Genomic DNA, 26961 nt, shown 5'->3' on the forward strand with positions numbered 1-26961 from the left:
TACAATATCCTTGCCTAGAAATTTCCACAGACAGAGGAGCCTGGCAGACTACAGTCTATAGGGTCGCAAAGACTCAGACACAACTGGGTGAGCACACATGTATACAACTACTCTTGAATGTATATTTATTCCAAAGAGAGACATTTATTGATCTTATATATGGTGTGCATGCTAAGTCACTTCAGTCATGCCCAACTATCTGCAACCCTATGAACTGTAGCCCTCCAGGCTCCTCTGTCCATTTAATTCTCCAGGCAATTTCACAGAATAAAAACTATTGTATTTTTATCTTAATATTTGAGGTGGGGGGGCATTGCTTGAGAATATTATCCATATTATTAGATCACAAAATCATTTTTCCAAATCTTCCTTTTTTAGCTTTACATTGTTACCTTTAACATTTTAGGACTTTGATTCAAGGTACAAGAGGTTGTTATCAGTCATTGTTTCCTTCAAAAACTAACCCAGAATCTTCCTGACTTGTTGGAGCATTTGTTCCTTGTTCTCTTATGAGAAAGCGGCATGTCTCTTCAGGCCTCTTGCACTTTCATAAGCTCCAGCCGAGCTCCATGTGTCTTCTCATTCTGGACCCCAGGGTCTACATGTGGGGCATGTTAACCTCCTGCAGTAAGTATAGCTGAAGAGAAAAGAAGCAGTGAAATCACATTCATGTCTTCTTTCCAATGTGTCAAGTATTATCTGCTTGATATCTGTTTGTCCAAAGCATGTTCGTAGCAAGTTATAAGCCAAATCCGAAGCCACTTAAATAGAGGTATATACTGTTATTACAGATTACAAGGACATGTCCTGGATTATGCCTAGAGATTTTTAACCTTGTTATAAGAAAGAAACACAAAGTTGTGGAAAATAATTCAGTGACTATAGTGGGAGGTCCAATATCAACTATACAATTAAACCTTACCTTACTGATCTGGATGCCACTTCTATCAACCTCATATAGAGAGATAGAGTCTTTTTTGAATTCATTTTTCTAATCTTTTGGTAACATTTTTTTTTTCTGAGTTGGCATAGTTCTGTTTGTATTACTGGATGTTCTAGTATTACTTCACATATGAATGTGAAGCCACTCTTTGCTCTCCTTTTCCAAAAGTATCTATTAAGTTTCTTATCTCCTAGAATCTTTACTCTTTTCAAAATTTTAAGTTGTTTTTCATTATGTCAGAGAACATGAACTGCATTAAGCTGGTCTCCTGTGACTTCTAATATAGACAGTTTGTTCAGTGTTTCTTATGTAATTAAAAAGAATGCATATGTGTGCACCCCTTATTAGATCAAGCATTTTTCTAGAATTTACTTTGAGCTTATTTACAAGATATTCACATCATTTATAACGTTTATTTTGACTCCTTGAGCTCTCCATTTCTGACTTGGATATAGTAAAAAATCCTTAACCACAAGTGTTAAGTTATTCTTATAATTTTATCAGTTTTTTGCTACATATATTTTGAGGCTATGTTTTTAGATAGATATAGTCATAATCATTATATATTCTTCAACTTTTCTCCCTTTTATCAACCTGTAATCACCTTTATGATGATTTTGCCTTAAGTTCTATTTGGTCTTATATTATGAATTGGTACCCTGTTTTCTTTGAAGTCATATTTTCCTGGTAATCTTTCTTTCCCTACTTTTACTTTCACATCTGTTTTGTGGGAATTTTTATTTTTATGTTTCTAATTTTGCTTCTTTTTTCTTCAATCAAATATTCATAGCTTTTGAAAGATGAATTTTTTCTACATTAATATGCTTGTATAAAAATTGCTTGTACTAGTTAGGATACTCCAGAGAGACAAGACCAATAGTGTGTGTTTGTGTGTGAGTGTATGTGTATATAGTTTGAGTCCAAAGGCAATATGAAGGCAGAACAGCTTTCTTCTCAGAGATTTCAGTCTATAATTTTTAGGACCTTCATCTGATTGGATGAGGCATGCTCACCTTTTAGAGGGTAATCTGCTTTATTCAAAGTCTTTTGACTTAAAACCTAGTCATACAAAAATACTTTCAGAGCAACATTTATACTGGTGTTTGTTCGAAGCAGGATACCATGGGTACCATGGCCTAGCCAAGTTGACACATAAAATTAACTGCAACAGTACCTTCCTGGCTCTTGTCTTTCTTTGATGATTTTAATTCTTTCAGGAAATATTTATTTTTTCCTATTCTATATGGTAAGGATAGAGCAGTATATACATAGTATATATTTCTATTCTCATAGAACCTACATTTTACTTAGAGGAGAAGGATCAGAGGAAGGTAGGTGATAAATAATTAATGGAATCAATAATAATAATTGAAGATAAGTGCTATAAAAATAAGCCAAGAGGATGAAATGTAGTGAGACTGAATATTACTTTATAGAGGATGTTCAGAGATAATGTCTCAATAAAGTGATATATGTGACAGAGACTTGAAGGAGGTGGAGGAATAGATTGAGTGATTATCAGAGGAAAGAGTATTCTAGGCAGCAAGAATAGCAGTACAAAGTCTCTAAGATGAAACTGTATTTGTGTGTGTGTGTTTAAAGTTAGATGAGGAGAATTATGAGGATTAAGTAAAATGTTATCAAAGGGCCAGATCAGAGATGCTCTGATTGGCTTTGGTACCAAATCTGGTCTTTATTTTTAAAAGGACTGTTATAATAAATTAGCTTACTTTTTAAAATGCATGCACATTCATTAGGGTATAGATAAATCAATTAGTCTTGCCAAAAGGGAATAACACATGAAACTTAAAAGAAAGCCAATATATTTGATCAAGTCAAAGAATAGTCAGTAAAGAAAGTGAAAGTGAAAGTGAAGTCCTGTCCTACTCTTTGCAATCCCATGGATTCCAAATCCATGTAGCCTACCAGGCTCCTCCCTCATGGGATTCTCCAGGCAAGAGTACTGGAGTGGGTTGCCATTTCCTTCTCCAGGGGATCTTCCTGACCCAGGGATCAAACCCAGGTCTCCCTCATTCCAGGTAGACGCTTTAACCTCTGAGCCACCTGAGAAGATCAAGGGTGATCAAATCACAGCAAATATTGTTATTATCATTTATATTTAAAGACACGGTGGGACTTAAGTTACAGTCTCAACTACATGAAATACAGAAATGTAAACACATCAGCCATGAAATTAAAAGACGCTTACTCCTTGGAAGGAAACTTATGACCAACCTAGACAGCATATTAAAAAGCAGAGACATTACTTTTGTCAACAAAGGCCCGTCTAGTCAAGGCTGTGGTTTTTACAGTAATCATGTATGGATGTGAGAGTTGGACCATAAAGAAAGCTGAAAGCCAAAGAACTGATGGTTTTGAACTGTGGTGTTGGAGAAGACTCTTGAGAGTCCCTTGGAGTACAAGGAGATCCAACCAGTCCATCCTAAAGAAGATCAATCCTGGGTGTTCTTCGGAAGGACTGATTTTGAAGCTGAAACTCCAAAACTTTGGCCACCTGATGCGAAGAGCTGATTCATTTGAAAAGACCCTGATGCTGGGAAAGATTGAAGGCAGGAGGAGAAGGGGACGACAAAGGATGAGATGGTTGGATGGCATCACGGACTCAATGGACACGGGTTTGGGTAGACTCTGGGAGTTGGTGATGAACAGGGATGACTAGCATGCTGTGGTTCATGGGGTTTCAAAGAGTCGGACATGACTCAGCAACTGAACTGAACTGAAGTGAAACACATCAGACACAAATAGACAGCAATTGATACCATAATAATAAGCAATTTCAGGAACTGTAGTTACCTTTGCAGCACTTTCTTCTTTAATAAGCTGACAAGATATTTATGTATATGAATATTGCTGCATGCTCTGTTGAGGAGGAGATAGTTCATGGATTTGCTACTCTCCTTTTTCACATCAATAGATAATTTATTGCTCACTGCCACTATGGAAACTTATGCAGAGAAAGGTTGATATTGGTAACATTTAGAAGTACCTAAAATTTACTGTAAACCTGACAGCCATGTTTCAAAACCAAATTAGTCTGATTTGTTTTTAAGAATCTTCTTGTGGATTAAAGATCTCAACATTATCCAGAAACTATAAAACTCCTAGAGAAGAACATAGGCAAAACACTCTCTGACATTCATCACAGCAGGATCCTCTATGACCCACCTCCCAGAATATTGGAAATAAAAGCAAAAATAAACAAATGGGACCTAATTAACCTTAAAAGCTTCTGCACATCAAAGGAAACTATTAGCAAGGTGAAAAGCCTTCAGAATGGGAGAAAATAATAGCAAATGAAGCAACTGACAAACAACTAGTCTCAAAAATATACAAGCAACTCCTACAGCTCAACTCCAGAAAAATAAATGACCCAATCAAAAAATGGGCCAAAGATCTAAATAGACATTTCTCCAAAGAAGACATACAGATGGCTAACAAACACATGAAAAGATGCTCAACATCACTCATTATCAGAGAAATGCAAATCAAAACCACTATGAGGTACCATTTCACACCAGTCAGAATGGCTGCGATCCAGAAGTCTACAAATAATAAATGCTGGAGAGGGTGTGGAGAAAAGGGAACCCTCTTACACTGTTGGTGGGAATGCAAACTAGTACAGCCACTATGGAGAACAGTGTGGAGATTCCTTAAAAAACTGGAAATAGAACTGCCTTATGATCCAGCAATCCCACTGCTGGGCATACACACTGAGGAAACCAGAAGGGAAAGAGACACGTGTACCCCAATGTTCATCGCAGCACTGTTTATAATAGCCAGGACATGGAAGCAACCTAGATGTCCATCAGCAGATGAATGGATAAGAAAGCAGTGGTACATATACACAATGGAGTATTACTCAGCCATTAAAAAGAATACATTTGAATCAATTCTAATGAGGTGGATGAAACTGGAGCCTATTATACAGAGTGAAGTAAGCCAGAAGGAAAAACACCAATACAGTATACTAATGCATATATATGGAATTTAGAAAGATGGTAACAATAACCCTGTGTACGAGACAGCAAAAGAGACACTGATGTATAGAACAGTCTTATGGACTCTGTGGGAGAGGGAGAGGGTGGGAAGATTTGGGAGAATGGCATGGAAACATGTAAAATATCATTTATGAAATGAGATGCCAGTCCAGGTTCGATGCACGATACTGGATGCTTGGGGCTGGTGCACTGGGACGACCCAGAGGGATGGTATGGGGAGGGAGGAGGGAGGAGGGTTCAGGATGGGGAACACATGTATACCTGTGGCAGATTCATTTTGATATTTGGCAAAACTAATACAATTATGTAAAGTTTAAAAATAAAATAAAATTCATTAAAAAAAAAAAAAAGAATCTTCTTAAAGTGATTTGCATATGTATAAGTTTACCTGCCTCTTGAGAAACCTGTATGCAGGTCAGGAAGGAACAGTTAGAATTGGACATGGAACAACAGACTGGTTCCAAATAGGAAAAGGAGTACGTCAAGGCTGTATATTGTCACCCTGCTTATTTAACTTATATGCAGAGTACATCATGAGAAATGCTGGGCTGGAAGAAGCACAAGCTGGAATCAAGATTGCTGGGAGAAATATCAATAACCTCAGATATGCAGATGACACCACCCTTATGGCAGAAAATGAAGAGGCACTAAAAAGCCTCTTGGTGAAAGTGAAAGCGGAGAGTGAAAAAGTTGACTTAAAGCTCAACATTCAGAAAACTAAGATCATGGCATCTGGTCCCTTCGCTTCATGGGAAATAGATGGGGAAACAGTGGAAACACTGTCAGACTTCATTTTTTTCAGCTCCAAAGTCACTGCAGATGGTGATTGCAGCCATGAAATTAAAAGACGCTTACTCCTTGGAAGGAAAGTTATGATCAATAGCAGATAGCATATTCAAAAGCAGAGACATTACTTTGCCAACAAAGGTCCATCTAGTCAAGGCTATGGTTTTTCCATTGGTCATGTATGGATGTGAGAGTTGGACTGTGAAGAAAGCTGAGAGCCGAAGAATTGATGCTTTTGAACTGTGGTGTTGGAGAAGACTCTTGAGAGTCCCTTGGACTGCAAGGAGATCCAACCAGTCCATTCTGAAGGAGATCAGTCCTGGGTGTTCATTGGAAGGACTGATGCCAAAGCTGAAACTCCAGTACTTTGGCCACCTGATGCGAAGAGTTGACTCATTGGAAAAGACTCTGATGCTGGGAGGGATTGGGGAAAGGAGGAGAAGGGGACAACAGAGGATGAGATGGCTGGATGGCATCACCAACTAGATGGACATGAGTTTGGGTGAACTCCAGGTGTTGTTGATAGACAGGGAGGCCTGGCGTGCTGCACTTCATGAGACTGCAAAGAGTCGGACACGACTGAGTGACTGAACTGAACTGAAGTTTACATGATGTAGGTGTTTCCATTTAAAGGAAAAATTATATCAGTGAGAATTTGGGAATATTTTGCTGTACCTTCTATAATGGTAAGGCAATAGAAAAAGAGTGCTTAGAGACCTTGTCTCCACATGGGAGGCCTCTAGTAATAATATCCTGTATCTGTATAAAGCTTTATCAATTTTAATACCATTCATTTCAACAGTGTATTTCTACCACTTAGTCCTGTGAGGTTTTCCTTATCAAAATTGACTTCTCTTTTAACCTGTTTTGTACCTTTTTTTTTTTTTTAATACTGTTCATGGGGTTCTCACAGGAAGAATACTGAAGCGGTTTGGCATTCCTTTCTCCAGTGGACCACATTTTGTCAGAACTCTCCACCATGACCTCTCTGTCTTGGGTGGCCCTACATGCTATGGCTCATAGTTTCATTGAATTAGACAAGGCTGTGATCCTTGTGATCATTTTGGTTAGTTTCCTGTGATTGTGGTTTTCATTCTCTCTGCCCTCTAATTGATAAGGATAAGAGGCTTATGAAAGCTTCCTGATGAAAGAGGCTGACTGTGGGGGAACCTGGGTCTTTTTCTGATGGGTGGGGCTGTGCTTAAGTGAAGCGAAGTTGCTCTGTTGCATCAGACTCTTTGCGACCCCATAGACTGTAGCCTACCAGGCTCCTCTGTCTATGGGATTTTCCAGGCAATAGTACTGGAGTGGATTGCCATTTAGTAAATCTTTAATCCAGTTTTCTGTTGATGAGTGGGGCTGTGTTCCCTCTGTGTTGTTTGACCTGAGACCTATGGTAGGAATAATGAACATAATGGCAACCTCTTTCAAAATGATGTGTGCCTGCACTGTGTTCAGTGCCCCTGACCCTGCAACAGGCCACTGTTGACCCTTGCCTTCAACAGAGATTCCAGGACACTCACAGGCAGGTCTGGCTCAGTCTCTTGCGGGGATGCTGCTTCTTTTTCCTGGCTCCTGGTACACACAAGGTTTTATTTGTGCCCTCCAAGAGTCTGTTTTCCCTGTCCATGGAAGTTCTGTAATCAAATCACACTGGCCTCCAAAGTCAAATTCCCTCGGGCTTCTCAGTCCCTTTGCTGGATCCCATTGGGAAATCTATTCTGGGTCCTAGAACTTTCTTAACAGTGTGAGAATTTCTTTGGTATAATTGTTCTGCAGTTTGTGGGACATCTGCTCGGTGGCTCTAAGGTGGGGCTAATGGCGACCTCCTCCAAGAGGGCTTATGTCACAGTCTGTGTGACCCAGATCTGCTGCAGTCAGAGCCCCTGTTCCCATGGCAGGGCACTGCTGACTGGTGCCTCCACAGGAGACACTCAAACAACTCAAAGGCAGCTCTGGCCCAGTCTCTGTTGGGTCTCTGGGTCCTCGTGTGTACAAGGTTTTGTTTGAGCTTTTTAAGTGTCTCTGGCAGGTATGGGGTTTAAATCCAGATGCTATTTCGCCCCCTTACCATCTTGCTAGGGCTTCTCTCCTTTGCCCTTGGACGTAGGGTGTCTTTTTTTGGTGGAATCCAACATTCTCATGTCAATGGTTTTTCAGCAGCAAGTTGCAATTTTGGAGTTCTCATAGGAGAAGATGAGCACAGGTCCTTCTACTCCCCCATCTCTTCCTCTATTCCAATTCTTTTCCCACCTGATGTGAAGAACTAACATATTGGAAAAGACCATGGTGCTAGGAAAGATTGAAGGCAGAAGGAGAAGGAAACAACAGAGGATGAGATGGTTGGATGGCATCACTGACACAATGGACATGAGTTTGAGCAAGCTTCAGGAGTTGGTGATGGACAGGAAAGCCTGGCATGCTGAAGTCCATATGGTCACAAAGAGTCTGACAGGACTGAGCAACTGAAGTGAACTGTACTGGTTTTTATTGTTTGTGTGTTTGCCATAGTTGACATTCAGTTTGTTTTGAGACAGTTGAACTAGGTTATTATTCTGAATTAATTCTTCTGCCTAGATTCGAAGTATTCTGTAACTTTTTTTCTGTTTTCTTTTCCTCTTGAAGTTGTACTTTCAATTAAACATAGTCGCTAAGAGTCGGACACGACTGAGCGACTTCACTTTCACTTCTCACTTTCATGCATTGGAGAAGGAAATAGCACCCCACTCCAGTACTCTTGCCTGGAGAATCCCAGGGATGGGGAAGCCTGATGGGCTGCCGTCTATGGGGTCGCACAGAGTCAGATACGACTGAGCGACTTCACTTTCACTTTTCACTTTCATGCACTGGAGAAGGAAAGGGCAACCCACTCCAGTGTTCTTGCCTGGAAAATCCCAGGGATGGGGGAGCCTGGTGGGCTACCATCTATGGGGTCACACAGAGTCAGACACGACTGAAGCGACTTATCAGCAGCAGCAGCAGCAACTTGTAAGAAAGCCTTGACCCAATTTTGGAGTTTGAAACAGTCAATTGATTATAATCAGTGGTGAAATTTGTGTGGACAGTAGTACAGTCAATAAGATTAAAATACTGCCCTCCTGTTTTCAGTAATGAAGGTAAAATTAGTATTAACAAAGCTTTATTTGCTATAATTCAAAGTCAATTAGTGTTCTCATGTGAGGAAATTATTAGAGATTCTCATTCTAAGTGTTGAATGATTCTAATTATGAATAATCCTCAAAAACAATTCAAAAGGGTATCTGTGAACATCAGTCATGAAGGATAATGTGTGTGTGTGTTCAGTTCAGTTCAGTTAAGTCGATCAGTCCTGTCCGACTCTTTGCAACCCCATGAATTGAAACATGCCAGGCCTCCCTGTCCATCACCAACTCCCGGAGTTCACTCAAACTCACAGCCATCAAGTCGGGGATACCACCAGCTATCTGATCCTCTGTTGTACCCTCCTCCTCCTGTCCCCAATTCCTCCCAGCATCAGAGTCTTTTCCAATGAGTGAACTCTTCGCATCAGGTGGCCAAAGTACTGGACTTTCAGCTTTAATCATTCCTTCCAATGAACACTCAGGGCTGATTTACTTTAGAATGGACTGGTTGGGTCTCTTTGCAGTTTAAGGGACTCTCAAGAGTCTTCTCCAACACCACAGTTCAAAAGCATCAATTCTTCGGTGCTCAGCTTTCTTCAAGTCCAACTCTCACATCCATACATGACCACTGGAAAAACCATAGACTTGACTAGACGGACCTTTGTTGGCAAAGTAATGTCTCTGCTTTTGACTATGCTATCTAGGTTGGTCATAACTTTCCTCCTAAGGAGTAAGCGTCTTTTAATTTCATGGCTGCAATCACCATCTGCAGTGATTTTGGAGCCCAGAAAAATAAAGTCTGATGCTGTTTCCAGTTTCCCTATCTATTTGCCATGAAGTGATGGGACCAGATGCCATGATCTTCGTTTTCTGAATGTTGAGCTTTAAGCCAACTTTTTCACTCTCCTCTTTCACTTTCATCAAGAGGCTTTTTAGTGCCTCTTCACTTTCTGCCATAAGGATGGTGTCATCTGCATATCAGAGGTTATTGATATTTCTCCCAGCAATCTTGATTCCAGCTTGTGCTTCTTCTCAGCCCAGCATTTCTCATGATGTACTCTGCATATAAGTTAAATAAGCAGGGTGACAATATACAGCCTTGACGTACTCCTTTTCCTATTTGTAACCAGTCTGTTGTTCCATATCCAGTTCTAACTGTTGCTTCTTAACCTGCATATAGGTTTCTCAAGAGGCAGGTCAGGTGGTCTGGTATTCCCATCTCTTTCAGAATTTTCCACAGTTTATTGTGATCCACACAGTCAAAGGCTTTGGCATAGTCAATAAAGCAGAAATAGATGTTTTTCTGGAACTCTCTTGCTTTTTCTATGATCCAGCGAATGTTGGCAGTTTGATCTCTGGTTCCTCGGCCTTTTCTAAAACCAGCTTGAACATCTGGGAGTTCACGGTTCACGTATTGCTGAAGCCTGGCTTGGGGAATTTTGAGCATTACTTTACTAGTGTGTGAGATGAGTGCAATTGTGCGGTAGTTTGAGCATTCTTTGGCATTGCCTTTCTTTGGGATTGGAATGAAAACTGACCTTTTCCAGTCCTGTGGCCACTGCTCAGTTTTCCAAATTTGCTGGCATATTGAGTGCAGCACTTTCACAGCATCATCTTTCAGGATTTGAAATAGCTCAACTGGAATTCCATCACCTCCACTAACTTTGTTCATAGTGATGGTTTCTAAGGTCCACTTGACTTCACATTCCAGAATGTCTGGCTCTAGGTGAATGATCACACTATTGTGATTATCTTGGTCATGAAGATCTTTTTTTTGTACAGTTCTGTGTATTCTTGCCACCTCTTCTTAATAACTTCTGCTTCTGTTAGATCCATACCATTTCTGTCCTTTATTGAGCCCATCTTTGCATGAAATGTTCCCTTGGATCTCTAATTTTCTTGAAGAGATCTCTAGTCTTTCCCATTCTGTTGTTTTCCTCTATTTCTTTGCATTGATCATTGAGGAAGGCTTTCTTATCTCTTCTTGCTATTCTTTGGAACTCTGCATTCAGATGCTTATATCTTTCCTTTTCTCCTTTGATTTTCACTTCTCTTCTTTCACAGCTATATGTAAGGCCTCCCCAGACAGCCATTTTGCTTTTTTGCATTTCTTTTCCATTGGGATGGTCTTGATCCCTGTCTCCTGTACAATGTCACAAACCTCATTCCATAGTTCATCAGGCACTCTATCTATCAGATCTATTCCCTTACATTTTTTCTCACTTCCACTGTATAATCATAAGGGATTTGATTTAGGTCATACCTGAATGATCTAGTGGTTTTCCCTACTTTCTTCAATTTAAGTCTGAATTTGGCAATAAGGAGGTCGTGATCTGAGCCACAGTCAATTCCTGGTCTTGTTTTTGCTGACCTTATAGAGCTTCTCCATCTTTGGCTGCAAAGAATATAATCAATCTGATTTCAGTGTTGACCATCTGGTGATGTCCATGTGTATAGACTTCTCTTGTGTTGTTGGAAGAGGTTGTTTGCTATGACCAGTGTATTCTCCTGGAAAAACTCTATTAGCCTTTGCCCTGTTTCATTCTGTATTCCAGGGCCAAATTTGCCTGTTACTCCAGGTGTTTCTTGACTTCCTACTTTTGCATTCCAGTCCTCTATTGAAAAGGACATCTTTTCCTGGGTGTTAGTTCTAAAAGGTCTTGTAGGTCTTCATAGAACCATGTGTTACTTCAGTGTTACTGGTTGGGGCATAGACTTGGATTACTGTGATATTGAATGGTTTGCCTTGGAAATGAACAGAGATCATTCTGTCGTTTTTGAGGTTGCATCTAAGTACTTCGTTTAGAACTCTTTTGTTGACCACGATGGCTACTCCATTTCTTCTAAGGGATTCTTGCCCGCAGTAGTAGATATAATGGTCATCTGAGTTAAATTCACCCATTCCAGTCCATTTTAGTCGCTGATTCCTAGAATGTTGACGTACACTCTTGCCATCTCCTATTTGACCACTTCCAATTTGCCTTGATTTATAGACCTGACATTCCAGGTTCCTATGCAATATTGCTCTGTACAGCATCAGACCTTGCTTCTATCACCAGTCACATCCACAGCTGGGTATTGTTTTTGCTTTGGCTCCATCCCTTCATTCTTTCTGGATTTATTTCTCCACTGATCTCCAGTAGCATATTTGGCACCTACCGACCTGGGGAGTTCCTCTTTGAGAACCCCATGAACAGTATGAATAGTGTGTGTGTTAGTCATGCCTAACTCTTTGAGATCCCATGGACCACAGCCCACCAGGCTCCTCCATTCATGGAATTCTCCAGGTAAGAACACTGCAATGGGTTGCCATAAGGATAATAACTGAAGATAATTTGAAAATAAGTTAAATGTATAAGCATGCTGCTGCTGCTGCTGCTAAGTCGCTTCGGTCATGTCCGACTCTGTGTGACCCCACAGATGGCAGCCCACCAGGCTCCTCTGTCCCTGGGATTCTCCAGGCAAGAACACTGGAGTGCGTTGCCATTTCCTTCTTCAATGCATGAAAGTAAAAAGTGAAAGTGAAGTCACTCAGTTGTGTCTGACTCTTTGCGACCTCATGGACTGCAGTCCCCCAGGCTCCTCCATCCATGGGATTTTCCAGGCAAGAGTACTGGAGTGGGGTGCCATTGCCTTCTCCGATATATAAGCATGCTGCTGCTGCTGCTGCTGCTAAGTCGCTTCAGTTTTGTCCGACCCTGTGCGACCCCATAGATGGAAGCCCACTAGGCTCCCCCGTTCCTGGGATTCTCCAGGCAAGAACACTGGAGTGGGTTGCCATTTCCTTCTCCAATGCATGAAAGCGAAAAGTGAAAATGAAGTCGCTCAGTCTTGCCCGACTCTTAGTGACCCCATTGACTGCAGCCTGCCAGGCTCCTCCATCCATGGGATTTTCCAGGCAAGAGAACTGGAGTGGGGTGCCATTGCCTTCTCCGGATATATAAGCATAAGACTTGTTAAAAAATCTCATGCAGTGAAATACTATATAACCATGAAAATATCATGTGTGGATATAATGAAGTACAAAGATAGTTTTTCATAATGCATAGTGAAGATAAAGGTAGTGACAAAATAGAATATAGGACATAATTTCACAGTGAGTGTTTAGATAGACAGAAAGGTAGGCAGGCAAACAGAGAGATGGATGTTATACTGCTCATTCCTCACTGGCTCTGTCCCTCCACTTGCTCCTCCATTCCATGCTCCTCTCTGCCCTCCTCCATTCTCTGGGAAGATATTTGCCCATTGATTTCAGTTTGGGATTGACACGTGAGAGGCATGGGAATCTGAACCTCGCAAATATCTCTGTAGCTCAGTTGGTAAAGAATATGCCTGCAATGCAGGAGACCTGGGTTCCATCCCTGCATCAGGAAGATCCTGTGGAGAAGAAAATGGGAAATCCTATGGACAGAGTAGCCTGATGGGCTATAGTCCCTGGCATCATAGGAGTCGCTCACGACTTAGTGACTAAATCGTGAGAGGCACTTAGAGAAGAAGAAAGAGTAGGAGGAGAATTTGGAGCATTTATTCCTTTTGATCCCGCCTTGGATGCATTTGTAAGGAAGGCTGCATTGCTAGACAGCTACAGCTCCTTTCAAGTAGCCTTACTTCTAAGGCTCCAGTTTTCAGCCAGGTTGCATGTAGGTCATTTCCACTTTTTGCCCCTACAGGCCTGGGTAACAACTTTCCATTATTTCTAGTTTATGTATTTATTTTCTTAAATTTTCCTCTGTTTACTCCCCTCTGTAAATGGTCCATTCATTAATAAGCCTTTTTAAAATTTCTCTCTGAGCATGTGTTCTTTGTTTCCTTCCAAGACATTCACTGATGCAGAAGCTTATAAAAAGCCTGACAATAGAGCTGCCAAAATGTTTGCAGGAATTCTATGTGGCAGGGAGAATGGAGTCGGGGTTGGGCGTTAGGGGAGTTGGGGGAGGTAGGGAGGTGTTCTATCTAAATTTCTTAAACTATGTTATAATGTTTAATACAAAAAAGGAAAAAAATTCTTACATGTACATGAAATAAATAAAAACTAATATGCAAATAAATAATGCTGGTATGAAACTGTGAAGAGCTGATATCTTTTTAACTTCTTACTGTGTTTGGACAGGTTAGTCCTAATGATCTTTTAAGTGCTCCCCTTCTCCTCCTATCCTGAACCAGAAAGAAATGAGCATAAGAAGATAAATAGGATTCATCTGAAACAGGTGACTCTCATATCTATGACAGGTTCACACTTAAACCTTCTAGTGTTCACTTTTTCCTGGAAGAAAGAGTCCTAGAATATTCCTAATCCCTCTGTACTCCATCTCTGCCCTTCCCTCTCCTCTCCTCCTATGCGAGGGCTGTGTTGCTTAACTGAAATGCTTAGAAGGAACTGACCAAGTCTCTGATTATACAGGTTCTTTCGTCCATTGCTTCTCCAGGAACAGAAGCCAGAGTTTTTGCAACTCTGTCAATAATTGACTGGACAGAGTTCGTTGTAGAAACTGTTAGGATACTACGAGGCTACATATTACGTTAAAGGTACTATTTTGATCTCTATCTCTATAATTCCTGTGACTGTTCCTCAGCTGGTTCTGGACTGGAGTAGAAAGAAAAGGGTATTTTACTGATGCTCCTAGGCCACAATAACATTCAGAGCCCTTCTATATGCCCAGAGGAAGCATTATTCTTTAAGATGTGTATTTTTTGTCATTTTAAATGTTTTTTTTTGTGATTATTACTGTCATTTTCAAAAGAGCACTATGAAAAATATATAAAAGAAAATTACATGAAATCATACAAATCAAAGTTTAAAAATTTTCTATTTCTCATGAAACTTCATGTAAAATTACCGTATATAATTATATGTATGAAAGTGAAATTGTTAGTCACTCAGCTATGTCCAACTCTTTGTGACCCCATGGACTGTAGCCCACCAGACTCTTCTGTCTGTGGGATTTCCCAGGCAAGAATACTGGAGTGGGCTGCCACTTCTTTCTCCAGGGTATCTTCCAGACCCAGGGACTGAACCTGGGTCTCTCACATTGCAGGCAGATTCTCTACCATCTGAGCTACCAGGGAAGCCCTAATTATGTAGAATTGCTATATTACTAAAAATAATAAAAAATACTCTATATGTGTACATATATATATATATATATATATATATACATACAGTGTTTTGCACTATATTTCTATCTTATTGAGCACCACATTCAACTATATATCCTACAGTATTCTAATGATAGTTATTTTACACTTTATATTGGGCCTCTTTTCATTCTAATTGCATGCATAAGCAGTAGAGCAGTTAAGAACAGCAGCCTCCAGAGTTACAGTGATTGGGCTGATTGGTTTAAATCCAGATTCTGCCACTTATTAGTTCTCTAACCTTGAGCATGTTCCTTAATCTTCCTATGCCTAAACTCCCTCCTCTGTAAAATGAGGATAACAAAACACAGTACCTATCATTTTTTGTGAGCATTAATGAGATAATTCATATAAACGTGGTAAAAAAGGCTTAATCTCTGTCCTCCAACATTTACATTCTAATGGGAGAAACAAAATTAAGTATTTGTCTCTCCATCTCTGTATGAACCTTTATGTCCTTCTCTTTCTCTCCCTCACCATCCCCCTTTCTCCCTCTCTCTCACATGTACACACACGCATACACACATGCACAGGCGTGTGTAAATGGTATAAGAAAAATAAAGCTGTGGTAAGTGTATAGAGTTGAAGGGTGGAGACTTAGTATTTCAGGTAAGATTTTCAGGCATGATCTCTGAGAAAAGGTAGCAGGCATGAAGTGAGGATGTCTTGGGAAGGAACGTTCTAGTAAGAGGATCCAAGTAGACAGACCTTGAGGTAGAATAAGGTTGAGAAGATCCACATTAACTGGAGTAAAATGAATAAGAAAGAGATTGGCATGAAATGACTTTGGAGAGATAGACAAGAGTTAGACCATGAAGGGTCTCATAGATCATACTTTGAACAGGAAGGAGAAAGCCAAAGCATTGGAGAGTTTTAGTAAAACAGTGACTTCTTGAGAACTTTGTTATAAGGACAACCCACAGCAGGAAATTTATTTTGCATCATAACCTTAAAACATGATCTTAAGCATACATATATATAATATATATTTATATTTTTATAAATATGTATAAACATATAAATAGATATTTTCTGGGTTATATCATTTTTAATGCTGCACTACATTTCTTTCATGACCCACTTATTGATTTCAAGCTGCAATTTGGAAAATCCTGGTCTCCTCAGTCTCTCAAGCCAGCATCTAAAACACTTCAAGATGCATAATTTTCTTCGTCGTGGTCATAATTCTTTGTATCAAGTTTATATAATGAGTGGTAGCTTGATTCACCTCTTTGTTTATTATTTACTCTGTGTGGCCTTTGGAGGAGTCTGTCTGAGGAAAGATATGCTGGGTGAAATTATCTGCGAGCAAAGGGAAACAAACACCCACCTCCCTTCATTCACCCCTCTAACTAATCCCATTGAACGCTAAAGGATCTGTTGCTATTGGTGGGAAATCTTAGCAGTGGGAAACTGACAAGGCAGCCTGAGCAAGTGTATTACCCCAACTGCAGCTACTTTATCAGAACCATTTTGCGTTTGAGATACAGAAATTAAAACTTTCATGTCATTTTAAAAACTAAATAATCATGGTTTAGTAAGATGTGTTCGAATTTCTCCTATTGATGGTTTCTAGAGATGGCAACCCACTCCAGTGTTCTTGCCTGGAGAATCCCAGGAACAGGGGAGCCTGGTGGGCTGCCGTCTATGGGGTCGCACAGAGTTGGACACAACTGAAGCAACTTAGCAGCAGCAGCAGCAGCAGAGACACCTATCTTTTGTAGATTAGAATTCTGAGAAAATCCTCAGGTGAAATAAGATGCTTAGGAAAGAGCTTACTCTATCATGTAACTCATAATTTGGTTATTCTTAGGCATTTATGAGTATATTGTAAAAGTTATTATTTCCTGGACTATAATATTATCTGAGACATAAAGCAATAGATTAGTTATTTGATACTGACCAATATAATTCAGTTATGTACCTCTTTTACTCCTCATTTTGTGTTAAGAAAGATTCAGGTTCATAATTTGACTCTTTTATTCTAGGGAAGTAAATTAGGTTTCAAAATGTTGAGCTTAGAAGTGAGTTGGTGAATGTTTATTGTAACTATTTTTTGAGCATTTCTGTCCCAGAAGCCAGGCAGGATTTTGCATTTTGGTCAATTTTCTTTTGCTAAGATAATGAGGGTGGGACTCTTTAGAACTCCAGGCAATTGCTTTGAGCTCCAAGTGCTTTGAAGAGATTAGCTCCATTGATATTCTCTGCATTTTTCAGAGAGAAATGCTGCTTTCCCCTGAGTATAGAAAGATGGACAGCTATTGAATAGAAACTACTTTTGTCTAGCAGATAGTATGATATTAAATATTCTCTTCTCAAAGACATATATGCAATGTTAGAATGCAGACGGATTGGGAGCCTCATTACACTGACTTGCTAATTTTGTCTGAATCTGCAGTTAAATTTGGTTGTGATTTGCCTCAAAAAATACCCTTAAAGGGGTTAGAGGCTGGACAGTATTAAGTCAGTCAACTTGGTAATGAACAAGTTAATTACTCTGGGGTTAAAAGGGGTGGAAATGCCATGATTTTTTCCAGCAATACAATGAAAAAGATACAACTGAACTATTTCAAGATCAGCCCACCCAGTAGGATTTAGCTGGACAGTGACTTCTCTCTCCTGTGGGAGTTCAATCAAAGATATCTCCCTTTGATTTAAAAATGTTACACTTTGCTAGAATTCAGATGAAGCCATATAAATAATAGAAGTTTTATGCCAGATGATTCTACATGCATTATGTTATTGTTGTTTCAGAGAGGTTCACTTAGCAAAAATCTCAATTCAAATGGCTTTTCATTCCATTAAAAAATGTCTCCTGTGGGAGAGGGATATATATGTGTGCATGTGTGTGTACTATTTGTATGTATTTGCTTCTCTGGTGGCTAAGAGGTAAAGAATCCACCTGTAATGTGGGAGATACAGGAGATGTGGGTTCGATCCTTGGATCAGGTAGATCCCCTGGAGGAGGGCAACCCACTCTGGTATTCTTGCCAGGAAAATCCGATGGACAGAGAAGCCTAGTGGGCCATGGTCTATGGGGTAGCAAAGAGACATGACTGAAGCAATTGAGCATATACACACATATGTATATGTATTTATATATATGTGTGTGTGTGTGTATGTGTGTTTAACACTAGTGCTGCAGTTCTATCCATGTCTGGCTTAAATACGAGAGCTTCATCTACTGATAAATTTGTTCCTACAGACAATCAGATACTGAAACCTTTTGAAAGTCATCATATCCTACCCTTTCTAAAAGCATCCTTGAAGTTCAGCAGCTTAGCAAGTTTCTGTTGCCTCTGTGCTTCTAGCTGTGTTTAGATACATAAAAAGGAATATTACTTTCATTTGGAATAAAAACCTGTGATTTAAGGAACAAGGTTGTCATCAAATAAGCCTTCTATTTATGCTATTCAGACCACCTATCTTCAGGATATCACAAGTATCGATCAATTTCAGGTCAGTTGGGATGTGTGAAATAGAAGTGGTATGCTATTAGCTCTTGATTATATCCTGTGGTTTTCTAAGAGTAAATGTGATTACATGACATGTTGCTGTACCTTCTTTGGTCTTATTACCTGTGCACTTGAGATAATCTACCTGTGCAAACTCTAGGAGCTAGTTTACTGGAAAAGGACCTGTGATATAGTCCTATCCATGTCTTCAGAGTTTTAGAACTTAAAAATCCCTACCACCTCTATCCCTAGAACTTCTTAATTACAGTTCCAAATATCATCATCAGAGATCCTGGCAGGCTCCCACATGGCACTGGGATGGAGAAATGGGGATGAATATGGAATTTGCTAGAAGAAGTCTAGCATCAGAAAATTACTATTCCACCTATATTTCCAGGAGAACTTCACAGGATCCCAGTATTTTGTGACTCCTTAGCCCTTGACTCTAGAGTAATGAGATTTTTCCAGAGTAGTAATACAGCTTTCAAGGTAATGAGACAAGGTAAAATATTTCTAATTTTCAAGTCTGGTCACTTTCCAGTAAAGAATCTGCCTGCAATGCAGGGGACCTGGGTTTAATCCCTGGGTCAGGAAGACCCCCTGGAGTAGGAAATTGTGACCAACTCCAGTATTCTTGCCTGGGAAATCCCATGAACAGAGGAACCTGGAGGACTACAATCCAAGGGGTCACAAAGAGTCAGACATGACTGAGTGACTAACACATACCATCTTAGTTATGTTAGACCTTAATTATGACAGTAAAAATTTGAAAGAACAATGTTTGCTTCCTTTACAATGAGATAGGTTGTTTAGAATGTCAAAGTGCTGCTTTTTCAGGATACTTTTCTCTAATTTACAAAATATATTTTGTTCTTTTGTTGCACTTCACTGAGTTATTTATATTCGCCTTGTACAAATACCATCATTTCAGTAAATATTTGTTGATTGATAATGTGATATGAATATTCCTGGCCATATTAATAAACAGGAAATGTCACAGCCATCAGTGATTTCTGATGTGAATTTCAAATATGAAAGAGGGCTCCCTAAACTGCAATCCTGTGGATGCTGCCACCCGCCAGGGTGATTGCTGAGGAGCTGGGGGAATGCAAGAAGCAAGGTGAATAAGGAAACAGGATTGACCCCAGACAGCTGAGGTGCATATGAAGGAATGAATTCTCTGAGCCCAGTGGCTTACATCTGCCCGTACATAGAATGCTAAATTCCTTAACTCGGTACCCAATCTTCTATGTTCAGACTGCCTGCTCCCTTTGTTGCAAACTTGTATATAGCCTGACTTCCCCTCCTGCCTCCTTGGAACACTTTTCTCAGAACTACTGAGATGCTGTCTCCTGGGCTCAGAGTCCTAAACATTCTCACCAAATAAAATAACTCTCTACTTTCAGGCTGTGACTATGTTTTTTAGTTGACAATAACTACACAGAAAACATTTATTAATGGCCTTTGACCCTAGTCATTATCAGTACTTTTTTCATGAACTTTTCATATGATTTCTTAAAAGTACCCATTAACTCTTCTAAAGTTTAAATTTGAAGATAGTTTTTCAGCAAACTTACATTGCTTTTAAAGGAAAACTTTTGCTCCTTGCACTAACAAAGTGTACTGGCAAATTAGCTCTCCGCCTGTGCTGTAAAGGTTTTATCACATTCCATAGATTCAGTTGGACCAAATTAGCTGGCAAATTAGCTCTCTGCCTATGACCAGTCAAACCAGTCAATCCCAAAGGAAATCAGTCCTGAATATTCATTGGAAGGACTGATGTTGAAGCTGAAGCCCTAGTACTTTGGCCACCTGATGTGTAGGTTCAACTCACTGGAAAAAGACCTTGATTCTGGGAAAGATTGAGGGCAGGAAGAGAAGGGGGTGACAGAGGGTGAGATGGTTGGATGGTATCACTGACTCAATAGACATGAGTTTGAGCAATCTCCAGAGATGGCAAAGGACAGGGAAGCCTGGCGTGCTGCAGTCCATGACTTCTCAAAGAGTCAGACATGAGTTAGTGACTGAACAACAACAATAGATTCAGTGGTTCCCTAAATTACTAGTCGAAGAATCAGGTTTAAAGGTACTGATTTACAACTGATACCACTATATAAAGTGGTACTAAAAGAGGGATGGTATGGGGAGGGAGGTGGGAGGGAGGTTCAGGTTTGGGAACACATGTACACCCGTGGCGGATTCATGTTGATGTATGGCAAAACAAATAAAATAAAATAAATAAATAAAAAGAATACTAAATAAATATATTTAAGTGAAAAATAATTAATGTTAAAAAATTTAGTTAATGTTACCTGCAGGTATTAGTTATCATAATGATAGGTGATGAAAAACATAAATCCAAAAATCAATGGCTTAACCCAAAAATGTTGTCTTCTCATTCACATCAATCCAATGGGAAGAGGGCTCTTCTCTGTGCAGTCAGGGTCCAAGCTGGCAAAGCTTTTTCCATTCTTACCATACAGTTTCAAAGGTCACATCTAGTGAGCGCACAAGAGAAAGGAGGGAAGAAACAGAAGCCTGCTCCTTAATTATACGGATTACCTGGTAGCTCAGTGGTAAAGAAACCATGTGCAATGCAAGAGCCACAGGAAACTCAGGTTCAATCCTTGGGTCAGAAAAATCCCCTGGAGGAGGGCATGGCAACCCATTCTGGTGTTCTTGCCTGGAGAATCCCATGGATAGAGGAGCCTGGCAGCCTAGACTCCACGGGGTTGCAAAGAGTCAGACACGACTGAAGCAAGTTAGCATGCACGCATGCTCCTTAATTACCTTTGCATTACTGCAAAAGAAATCTTTTTTCAGGACATCCCTGACAATCCAGTGGTTAAGATTTGTGCTTCTAATGCAGGGAGTGCTGGTTTGATCCCTGGCAAGGGAACTAAGATCCCACATGCTTCACAGCATGGCCAAAAAAGAAACGAAAAGAAATATTTTCTATTACCAAGGACAAAGGCCCTCAATCAACGTTGATACTTCACTCAGTTGGCAAGAACTAGTCTCATGGCCCTTCTTAGATACTGGGGAAACTGAGAACTGTATTGCCTGACACAGTACCCATTGTCTAGCAGCAGCTCTACTCTGGAAGGGAGTCTAAATCTTTGGTAGAGAACCAGTACTATCGACCACACTTTGCTGTGCTAAGTCGCTTCAGCTGTGTCTGACTCTTTGCGAACCTGTGGACTGTAGACCACCAAGCATCTCTGTCCATGGGATTCTCCAGGCAAGAATACTGGAGTGGGTTGCCATGCCCTCCTCCATTGGATCTTCTAGACCCAGTGAGCAAACCCGTGACTCTTATGTCTCCTGCATTGGTAGGCAGCTTCTTTAGCACTAGCACCACCTGGAAAGTCCCTACTACACTGTATGAGTTACTTTTCATGGATTGCAATTAACAAAAGCCAATTCTGCTAATTCATCTAAGAAAGGAGTAAATTAGAAGAACATGATGCAGTGTGCAGACTCCAAAAGAAAGATATTAAACTTAATGGCCAGGTCTCAGAAAATTCTGGCATCAGAGAAGCTGTAAGGGTAAAAGAAATTGGATTAATGAATGTGGTCTTCAGAGTACTGTTAGTGAGATAAAATGGTTCCAGGCATTTTTAGCCCAGGTGTTAATTCAGTTAAGACTCAGGAAGAATCTTTGAGGGAAAGAAAATCTGATTAGCCTGGTCACTTTCTGTCCTACTGGCTAGTAGAGAGTAGGGTATCTGGATTAACAGTCCTCCAAGATTGTATCCAGTGGATAACAGGAAGACCCATAAGCCAAGACAACATACAGGCACTGTCAGAGGAAGCGGTGATAGAGGATAGGCAGATCAGAAAATATGTGTGCTCTTTAAAACTCAGAAGTTCCAGACTAAATTATGTTTAATAAATTCAAAAGGAAGAAACAGTTTCTGATCCAAGGAACTAAGAGAAATTAATAATCAATATCCCAAGTCTAATAACGGATCAGATCAGATCAGATCAGATCAGTCGCTCAGTCGTGTCCGGCTCTTTGCGACCCCATGAATCGCAGCACGCCAGGCCTCCCTGTCCATCACCAACTCCCGGAGTTCACTCAGACTCACGTCCATCAAGTCAGTGATGCCATCCAGCCATCTCTCCTCTGTCATCCCGTTCTCCTCCTGCCCCCAATCCCTCCCAGCATCAGAGTCTTTTCCAATGAGTGAACTCTTCGCATCAGGTGGCCAAAGTACTGGAGTTTCAGCTTTAGCACCATTCTTTCCAAAGAAATCCCAGGGCTGATCTCCTTCAGAATGGACTGGTTGGATCTCCTTGCAGTCCAAGGGACTCTCAAGAGTCTTCTCCAACACCACAGTTCAAAAGCATCAATTCTTCGGCTCTCAGCTTTCTTCACAGTCCAACTCTCACATCCATACATGACCACAGGAAAAACCATAGCCTTGACTAGACGAACCTTTGTTGGCAAAGTAATGTCTCTGCTTTTGACTATGCTATCTAGGTTGGTCATAACTTTCCTTCCAAGGAGTAGGCATCTTTTAATTTCATGGCTTCAGTCACCATCTCCAGTGATTTTGGAGCCCCCAAAAATAAAGTCTGACACTGCTTCCACTGTTTCCCCATCTATTTCCCATGAAGTGATGGGACCAGATGCCATGATCTTCATTTTCTGAATGTTGAGCTTTAAGCCAACTTTTTCACTCTCCTCTTTCACTTTCATCAAGAGGCTTTTTAGTTCCTCTTCACTTTCTGCCATAAGGGTGGTGTCATCTGCATATCTGAGTTTATTGATATTTCTCCCAGCAATCTTGATTCCAGCTTGTGTTTCTTCCAGTCCAGAGTTTCTCATGATGTACTCTGCATATAAATTAAATAAATAGGGTGACAATATACAGCCTTGACAAACTCCTTTTCCTATTTGGAACCAGTCTGTTGTTCCATGTCCAGTTCTAACTGTTGCTTCCTAACCTGCATACAAATTTCTCAAGAGGCAGATCAGGTGGTCTGGTATTCCCACCTCTTTTGGAATTTTCCACAGTTTATTGTGATCCACACAGTCAAAGGCTTTGGCATAGTCAATAAAGCAGAAATAGATGCTTTTCTGGAACTCTCTTTCTGGCTAGGATAGCATTATGTACTAGTTATAAAATCCTTTTCCGTTTTTGTTGTAATCTGATGATCTTAGGTAAATTTGTGGATCTCTCCAAAGCTAATTTGCTTTCTCTATAAAAGTGCAGATGAGGACATTTTCTGTCATGTGAAGCAGTGGTGTTTGACTTTGGGGTTTCTTGAGTTACAATCAATGGAAATTGAGGAGTGGTGAGGAAACAGCAATGAGAATTGATATATTTGTTATTTTATATGTTATGGTTCCTTGGACGTGTTGTTGTTCAGTTGCTAAGTCATGTCCGACTCTCTGTGACCCCACGAACTGCAGCATGCCAGGTTTCCCTGTCCTTCACTGTCTCCCTGAGTTTGCTCAAACTCATGTCCACTGAGTCAGTGATGCTATCCATGCAATCTCATCCTCTGCCTCCCCTTTCTCCTCGTTCCCTCAACCTTTCCTAGCATCAGGGTCTTTTCCAATGAGTTGGCTCTACACATCAGGTGGCCAAAGTTTTGGACCTTCAGCTTCATCACTAGACCTTCCATTCTGAATATTCAGGGCTGATGTCCTTTAGAGGTTCCCAGGTGGCACTAGTGGTAAAGAATCTGTCTGCTAGTGCAAGGGACACAGATTTGATTCCTGGGTCTGGAGGATCCCCTTGAGAAGAGAATGGTAGCCCACTCCAGTATTCTTGCCTGGGAAAATTTCATGGACTGATGAGCTTGGCAGGCTATAGTCCTTTGGGCAGCAAAGAGTCAGACATGACTGAATGACTGAACACTAGTTTTTCCTTTAGGATTGATTTGATTTGATCTCCTTGATGCCCAAGGGACTATAAAGAGTCTTCTCTAGTACCACAATTCAAAGGCATCAGTTATTTCCTGGTTCTGTAATAAAGAAGATGACTACCATTTACAAATAAATTTATATTTTGCCAAGGAAATATTAGAATGTTCATTTATATTTAACCAAGAACTATAATTTTTAACCTGTGTTTCTAGCATGGCTCTAGATTACAGACACATTTATTAAAGACTTCTTTGGATAATAGTGTACACAGATATCCCACCAAACAACTGTGGGGTAAAACAGATCAAAATAAACACTATCTAAGTGGATAAATTTTAAAATATTCTGAAGGATTGCTAGTGCTAAGTGCTAAGTCAAGTCAGTCATGTCTGACCCTTTGCAACAATATGGAGAGCAGCCCACCAGGCTTCTCTGTCCATGGGATTGTTAGGCAAGAATACTAGAGTGGGTTTCCATTTCCTACTCTAGGGGATCTTCCCAACCCGGGGACTGAACCTGTGTCACTTTCCTCTCCTGCACTGTCAGGCAGGTTCTTTACCCCTAGTGCCACCTAGGAAGCCCATTCTGAAGGATTCAGTTCAGTGGCTCAGTCGTGTCCAACTCTTTGTGACCCCATGGACTGCAGCATGCCAGGCTTCCCTGTTCACTGCCAACTCTCAGAGTTTGCTCAAATTGTCCATCACATCAGTGATTCCATCCAACCATTTCATTCTCTGTCATCCCCTTCTCCTGCGTTCAATCTATCCTAGCATCAGGGTCTTTTCCAGTGAGTCAGTTCTTCGCATCAGGTGGCCAAAGTATTGGAGTTTCAGCTTCAGCATCAGTCCTTTCAAAGAATATTCAGAACTGATTTCCTTTAGGATGGACTAGTTGGATCTCCTTGCAGTCCCAGGGATTCTTAAGAGTCTTCTCTAAAAATAAAATAAAATCAAAAAAAAAAAAAGAAAAGTGAAAGTGAAGTCGCTCAGTTGTGTCTGACTCTTAGCGACCCCATGGACTGCAGCCCACCAGGCTCTGCCATCCATGGGATTTTCCAGGCAAGAGTACTGGAGTGGGGTGCCATTGTACCCTACATAAGTTAAATATACTTTATTTTTTGTTTAGCTATTTTTATTTAAGATGTTTTTATTTAAAAAAATCCAAATACCAATAAACTGAGATGGTTAAAAAAAAAAAAGTCTTCTCCAACAACACAATTCAAAAGCATCATTTCTTTGGCACTCAGCTTTCTTTATAGTCCAAATCACATCCATGCATGAAACTGGAAAAACCATAGCTTTGGCTAGAGGGACATTTGTTGGCAAAGTAATGTCTCTGCTTTTTAGTATACTGTCTAGGTTGGACATAGCTTTTCTTTCAAGGAGCAAGTGTCTTTTAATTTCATGGCTGCAGTCACCATCTGCAGTGATTTTCGAGCCCAAAAACAATAAAGTCTGTCACTGTTTCAATTGTTTCCCCATCTACTTGCCATGAAGTGATGTGACCAGATGCCATGAACTTCATTTTTCAGTGTTGAGTTTTAAGCCAGCTTTTTCACTCTCCTCTTTCACTTTCATCAGGAGGCTCCTTAGCTCTTCTTAACTTTCTGCCATAAGGGTGGTGTCATCTGCATATCTGAGGTTATTGATATTTCTCCCGGCAATCTTGATTCCAGCTTGTGCTTCATCCAGCCCAGCATTTCACATAACATATTCTCCATAGAAGTTAAATAAGCAGGGTGACAATATACAGCCTTGACATACTCCTTTCCCTATTTGGAACCAGTCCATTGTTCCATGTCCAGTTCTAATTGTTGTTTCTTGACCTGCATACAGATTTCTCAAGAGGCAGATCAGTTGGTTTGGTATTCCCTTCTCTTTAAGAATTTTCCAGTTTGTTGTGATATACAGAGTCAAAGGCTTTGGCATAGTCAATAAAGCAGAAGTAGATGTTTTTCTCAGAGAAGGCAATGGCACCCCACTCCAGTACGCTTGCTTGGAAAATCCCATGGATGGAGGAGCCTAGTAGGCTGCAGTCCATGGGGTCGAGAAGAGTGGGACACGACTGAGTGACTTCACTTTCACTTTCATGCATTGGAGAAGAAAATGGCAACCCATTCCAGTGTTCGTGCCTGGGAATCCCAGGGACAGGGGAGCCTGGTGGGTTGCTGTCTATGGGGTCTCACAGGGTCGGACACAACTGAAGCAACTTAGCAGCAGTAGCAGCAGATGTTTTTCTGGATCTCTCTTGCTTTTTCGATGATTCAACAGATATTGGCAATTTGATCTATTGTTCCTCTGCCTTTTCTAAACCCAGTTTGAACATCTGGAAGTTCATGGTTATTGTACTGTTGAAGCATGGCTTGGAAAATTTTGAGCATTACTTTGCTAGTGTGTGAGATGAGTGCAATTGTGCAGTAGTTTGAGCATTCTTTGGCATTGCCTTTCTTTGGGATTGGAATGAAAACTGACATTTTCCAGTCCTTTGGTCACTGCTGAGTTTCCCAAATTTGCTGGCATATTGAGTGCAGCACTTTCACAGCATCATCCTTTAGAATTTGAAATAGTTCAACTGGAGTTCCATTACTTCCACTAGTTTTATTGGTAGTAATGCTTCCTAAGACCCACTTGACTTTGTATTC

The 26961-nt window shown here is 40.4% G+C and overlaps 1 protein-coding gene and 1 long non-coding RNA gene across 3 annotated transcripts in view; one reads left to right on the top strand and one right to left on the bottom strand.

Moving 5' to 3' along the window:
• Window positions 1-26961, top strand: part of SPAG16 (sperm associated antigen 16) — a 1095180-nt gene that overhangs the window by 812890 nt on the left and 255329 nt on the right. The window lies entirely within an intron of this gene.
• LOC133228511 (uncharacterized) lies at window positions 259-11062 on the bottom strand. Its single transcript, XR_009730236.1, has 2 exons — window positions 10388-11062; window positions 259-637 (listed from the first exon to the last, which is right to left on the bottom strand). It is a non-coding gene; the product is annotated as an uncharacterized LOC133228511 (long non-coding RNA).

This window comes from Bos javanicus, chromosome 2 (genome assembly GCF_032452875.1).
Source record: "Bos javanicus breed banteng chromosome 2, ARS-OSU_banteng_1.0, whole genome shotgun sequence".
Lineage (NCBI taxonomy): Eukaryota > Metazoa > Chordata > Mammalia > Artiodactyla > Bovidae > Bos > Bos javanicus.